The sequence below is a fragment of the Neltuma alba genome, unplaced genomic scaffold, assembly GCF_004799145.2.
Source record: "Neltuma alba isolate B1F8T4 unplaced genomic scaffold, ASM479914v2 tig00011392_pilon, whole genome shotgun sequence".
Classification (NCBI taxonomy): Eukaryota; Viridiplantae; Streptophyta; class Magnoliopsida; order Fabales; family Fabaceae; genus Neltuma; species Neltuma alba.
The window spans coordinates 32207-38206 of NW_021636083.1; the positions used below are offsets into that span (position 1 = coordinate 32207).

The 6000-nt window shown below is 34.2% G+C and overlaps 1 pseudogene; it reads left to right on the forward strand.

Annotated features, from left to right (window-relative positions):
* The window catches only part of LOC114712681 (DNA-directed RNA polymerase III subunit 2-like), a 28110-nt pseudogene extending 22110 nt beyond the window's left edge, over positions 1 to 6000 (forward strand).

Consider the following 6000-nt stretch of genomic DNA (forward strand, 5'->3'; position numbering starts at 1 on the left):
GCCCTATGAATATATATATCTATCAATTTTAGGTATTAAGTTGATGTTTAAAAACTTATTTGCCTTGTATGTGTTGGGAGAAGCCTAAGGATTGGTGCAAATGGCTTGCCTTGTTGAATGGGGGTATAATGCCGCCTCAACAAGGATAATTCCTTATGAGTTGTATAGTCATAAGTCACAAGTGCGTGTCCTTTATTTGCCAAGAAATGCCTTTGTGAGCGTGAGAAAAGACTTTATTGATTGCTAAATATAACCTACATAGGGCTATGAATAGGATGAAGCAAAAAGCGAATTTGCATCGAACAACTGGGGAGTTTCAAGTGGGACAATGGGTTTTTCTCAAGTTCAAACCGCGCAGACAGATTTCTGCTGCATCTAGGAGCTCTCAAATATTGGCTCCTGGACATTTTGGACCTTATAGAATTTTGCAATGGGTAGGGCTAGTTGCATACAAATTGGTGCTGCCACTTGATTCAAGGATACAATCCACCTTTCACATCTCCTTGCTGAAGTTGTCATAATCTAACTGTTAAGCAACGCACTCTCCCATTGATTGGCCTACTTCACCTTAACACTTGGAACTCAAGAAGATTTTGAATAAGAGAATGGGGAGGAAAAGACGCAGAATTATTTCAGTAGTCTTGGTCCAATGGAAGAGCCTTCCGGATGAGGAACTATATCGATTGCAACAACACTTGTCATTTCACATCATGGACCCTTAAGGGCAAGAACTCTTCACAGAGGGGTATTGATATGTGATTTGCGAATAAGTAATTAGGGTAGCTAAGTTATTTTATTCAGTGTATTAGAATAATTTATTATGATTTGGATAGAATATTATATTAAGATTTAGATAGAATATTTTATTCATATTGAAATTATATATTTAAGGATTTGAGTTAGATATTTAATTAGGATTGAGATTATCCATGACTTATAAACATGAGCAGTGGTGAGTCTTTCCTCATATGTTTTAAATTATCGAATTATTTAGTAATTCTAGTTTCTTTTTTCCTATTCTCTTTTTGTTCTTCTCTCTTTTTCACCCTTCTTATGCAATCACCCTATCATATGTTCCTCAAGAAAATCCTTATATGGCTTAAAGCAAAGTCCTCATGCTTGGATTGACAATTTAAGTATTGTGGTTCAAAATTTGATAGGAGTCAAAAGTAAGTGACCATTTTGTGTTCTATTAGAGAACAAATGCTATCATGATTCTCCTAATTGTGGGTGTTGATGAGATTGTGATTATGGGTAGTAATACCTCGGGAATTTTATCACTCAAATCCTTCCTTCACTTTTTCCAGACAAAAGATTTGGGTTCGCTAAAGTACTTATTAGGAATTGAGGTTTTGAGGAGTAAGAAAGGCATTGACTCAGGAAATATGTTCCTGACATTTTGAAGGAAATAGGAAAGGGAGGAGTTGCACCATGCATCACGTTGTGGCCCCTGATCCACTACTTGATGCTGATAAGAGCAAACTGTTTGAAGCTCTTGAGAAATATTGGAGACTAATTGGGAATTGAACTATTTCATGGCTAGTCATCCTTGTATCACTTACTTAGTCAATGTGCTCAATTAATTCATGGCATCGCCAACTGCTAATTAGTCAGAAGCTTTGGAGTATGTCTTTTATCACCTAAAGGGAATCTCAAGTCGAGTACAAGAATCAGGATCACATAGACATTTAGTGTCCTCGTGGGGGCAAATTTGGGGTCCTAGAGGAGCAAGGAGCAAGATGTGGTATCAGAGTTGAGCACAGAATCAAAGTATGGACGTATGGCACAATCTGTGTGGTAGATAGTGTGGGTGTATCAATTATTGAAGGAGGTTGGTCTCAAGACCTTGTTACAAGTGAAGCCATGATGTGATAGTTAAGCTGCCTTACACATATGACATGGCCTCCAACTCTGTGTTTCATGAACTTGCAAAGTACATTGAGATTGGTTGTCACCTTCTTAGGGATAAGATTAAGTAGATTTTTATTTCTACAGGACGTGAAAATTGGGAATAATTGGGTGATCTATTTACAAAAGCCCTCAATGGGGCTAAGGTTGATTACCTTTATAGCAAGTAGGGCATGATTAATAGCTATACTCCAACTCGAGGGGGAGTGTAGAGATATTATTAGCATTAACGAAAGTAGTATAATACATATCATTAGTATAGGATCAGATATTATTACATTAGGATATTATTCTATGTCACTTTGAGTCATTAATAGTAAGACTTGTCTCTCCCGTATATGTACCCGTTTCCTAACCATGAATATAGACAAAAATTCATATAATCTTTTCTATTTTTCTATAGTCATTGAGGGTGCTTTTGCCTTGACATTTGTTATTTTGTGGCTTCTTGTTGGTGTTTTTAGATGGTTTCTTAAGGAAATGTTCATGTTTAATACAGAGAGATTGAAAAGCTTTAAGGCAAAAAATAATTTTTTTTATTATTTCTTTATTCTTTTTGGCTAACTGTGTTAAAATGAAAATATCATTGTGTGAATCCATAAAGTTGGAGGCCTTATTTCAGCAATTTAAACTGCCTTTGGCTAATTGTTTGAGTATCCTGATTCACCTTTTTACTCTTCAGGTATTGCGGGTTGCCCGTTGCAAGCATATCTTTTTACGGGGCCAATTTACTACCAGAAATTAAAACACATGGTGGGTGTGAAATTCTAAAATAAGATTGTCTATCTTTTTCACTTCTTATGCCTACTTTCAAGACTTTGATTATAGAAATGTTTGTATTTTGTTTATGTTCAATCTTGTGCGAGTGGATAATGCATTTCTTCTAACGATCGAGTTGTGTTGCTTGAAAGGTTATTTGATAAGAGTAGTCTTTACTTTGGCACTCCAGGGATGCTCTGCTTACTAGCAAATGATGTTCTGTTCACATGCTCATGGCTCATCAACTATCATATTTGTCCACCTTTTTTTTTCCGCTCAAATCATATTTGTCCGCCTTACATTGAAAGAGGGCCACACAAATTTCATTTATCCTGTCAGGAAAATAAAGGCACGAGATGCTGATATTTTTTCTAAGACTACTTTTGTTTGTTAAATCTATGTGGAATTGTATCTAGATTCACATCCCTTGTAGACGCAACATTCATAAGCGATTGCAAACACTTGGTCCTTGGCATCTCTTCCAGTTATTCAGAATTTCACATAACTATTCTTTGTAGGTGTCATGCTTCTATTGGGAAAAGCAAGCTAATTGTTCATTTACCAGATAGCTTATTTTTTTCCTTTTGACTTTTCAAATATTCAAGATGAAATTAATGCTCCTATTTTAGTTTAATATACTGATACTATTATTTTTATATTAGAAGAAAATTTTATATTTGATATCAAGTAACTTAATAGACCTTCGCTGACAGTTTATTTATCTTAAGATAGCATTTTACATGAGAAATCATTTTATTTTTTGTTTACAAAGTAATATTGTAACCTTCAATTTATGAATATTTCCTCTTATGACTTCACATTTCCTTGCATTCCATATGAATAAAATTTGCTGGGATTTTAAAAGCAAGGTCTCTGGTGATGTTCAGGTGCTTGGTAAAATGCATGCTCGAGGAAATGGTCCACGTGCAATAATGACTAGACAACCTACAGAAGGGAGGGCTAGAAATGGAGGTTCTGATTCTATCCTTTTTGTTGAATTGTTGAGTTTATAGTTTACAAGAAAAGGATACCACGAGATGATAAGCAAGAAGCACTTGATGACATCGCTCAAATTCAATGATAAAAGAAGAAATACTTGGATATATATGAGGCGTTCATAGAGGCGGCTCAACAACGACAATTTTGCTAGGAGAGCCATTCTGAACTTAAATGCCTAAGCAACGTAAGCTTAAAGGGCTGAGCAATCTTAATTCAAGGCTTTCTAAGTTTCTGCATAGACCGAAACTCCTACTCTTTATATCTTTGGCAATAATTAAAACTTACAAAAAGCAACCCTGTCTATTTCTTAAAGCTTTTGCCCGGATCCAGACCACGTGAAGGTAGCCCTCCCGTGTCTTTTTTAGTGAATCATCCTATCTGAAAGTGATACTTGATCCGGAATATAACATGCGTATAGTGGCTAGGGTGAAGATAATGAAGATACCAAAATAATAGCATTGTTATGTGGTAGCCTGACTTGCGTCTACTTATAATTAATCCCCCTTCAGGTCTGCGGGTTGGAGAAATGGAACGTGATTGTTTGATTGCTTCTGGTGCTAGTATGTTGATTTATGAGAGGCTTATGTTATCTAGTGATCCTTTTGAAGTTCAGGTGACTCCTGTACTTTGTTATTGTATGCATACATTTTGACATATTGCATTGTCTTTTTTTTAATTTTTTTTTTGGTGGCATTTCATTTTTTTTAATCATCCCAATATAGATGCAATTCTTAAACTTTTTCATAATTGTTCTAAAATAGTAATTGCTTGCAGCAATGCCGTCAATTCACATTTTTGTGTGATGAACAACCTTGCTTTCATAAATAGCAAACAATAAATCCCATAAGGTTTTGCTCCTCTAATCCTATTTATAAGTCACTTTCAGTATGTTTCATACAAACCGATAAAAACTTTAAAACTATATTAATCCTCCATTAAAATATAACAATTTTTTAACTTTACCACTATTAATATATACACCTTTGAAAAAAATAACTATCTACAATATAATAAATGAAGGACAAAATGGTAAATTCATTCAAAAAATTTAATGAAGTGAGTTATAAATAGGATTAAGGAAAACCTTCTCTTCCTGTCTTATAATTAGGACCAAAGGAGTATCTTACAAACCAATCGGTCAATGATGTATTATTTCTTGTAATTGTTATATATTTGTGGGTTAAAAATATATTTGCTTTTGACATTTGTGCTTATACTGCTAATAAACCTAATAGGTACTACCTCCAGTCCTTAATATAAGACCCTGTTTGAATTTTATTTTGGTGTTAAATATAAGACCCTAATCTACTTTGTCTCTCATATTTATACATTTTTTTCCAAAGTAGCCCTTCTAACAATAATAGTTCTAGTCAATACACTTGATTAGTAAAGATATTTTAGGAAATACAACACATATTTAGGACAAATAACTAACTCAACTTATTTCCTTAATCTCCTCAGATTAGTCAACTGGCTCTTATAATTAGGACCGGAGGTAGTAGTATTTATGCAACGTAGAGAAGCTTGATTAATACCCAAAGAAAAAGGGAAAGCCTGTGTGTTAAATGCAGCCTATCTTATGTTTTCTTGGGCAGTTTCAATTTAATTTAGCTATTGGCCTGACTTAATTTTAATTTCACAAACTTTGGTTGATTATATTATGGGAGTTTCCGAGATTGCTCTTATCCATTGCACCATCTTAAGGGCGTCAGGCTCTTTCTGATTAGCTTGGAATTTCAAATCTCAATAAAATAAAAAAAAAGCGAAAGTCCATTCATTATAACCTTTTCTAATTGATTTGAATGATTGTAGTTTATATCCAATTTGTCTGATGATATCTATCTTTTGACACAGGTCTGTAGGAAGTGAGGCTTGTTAGGGTATTATCACCATAAGCTGAAAACTGGAATTTGTTCATTTTGTAAAAATGGAGATAATATTTCTACCATGAAACTACCGTATGCTTGCAAGCTCTTGATCCAGGTTTGTTTTCTGCTTCCCCACAAGAATATCAGCAGTTTTGAATCTTCTGCAAATCCTCAAATGCTTAAATCAATCAGTTCAGATCTACCCCATCCCCACAATATATATATATATATATATATATATATATATATTTATATAGAGTACATTAAAAGTGGTCATGCACATCTATAATTCTTTTTTGTTAATTTCATTATGCTATTTGGTAGTAGACACTAGCTCCGAATTTCTTATAAATAGGCATGGAGGTAATTTCATCTTATTTTTCGTTGTTAACTCATTCGTTTCTCAAATATTCAGGAGCCCCAATCAATGAATATTGCACCTCCCTTGAAACTGGCAGAGGCATAA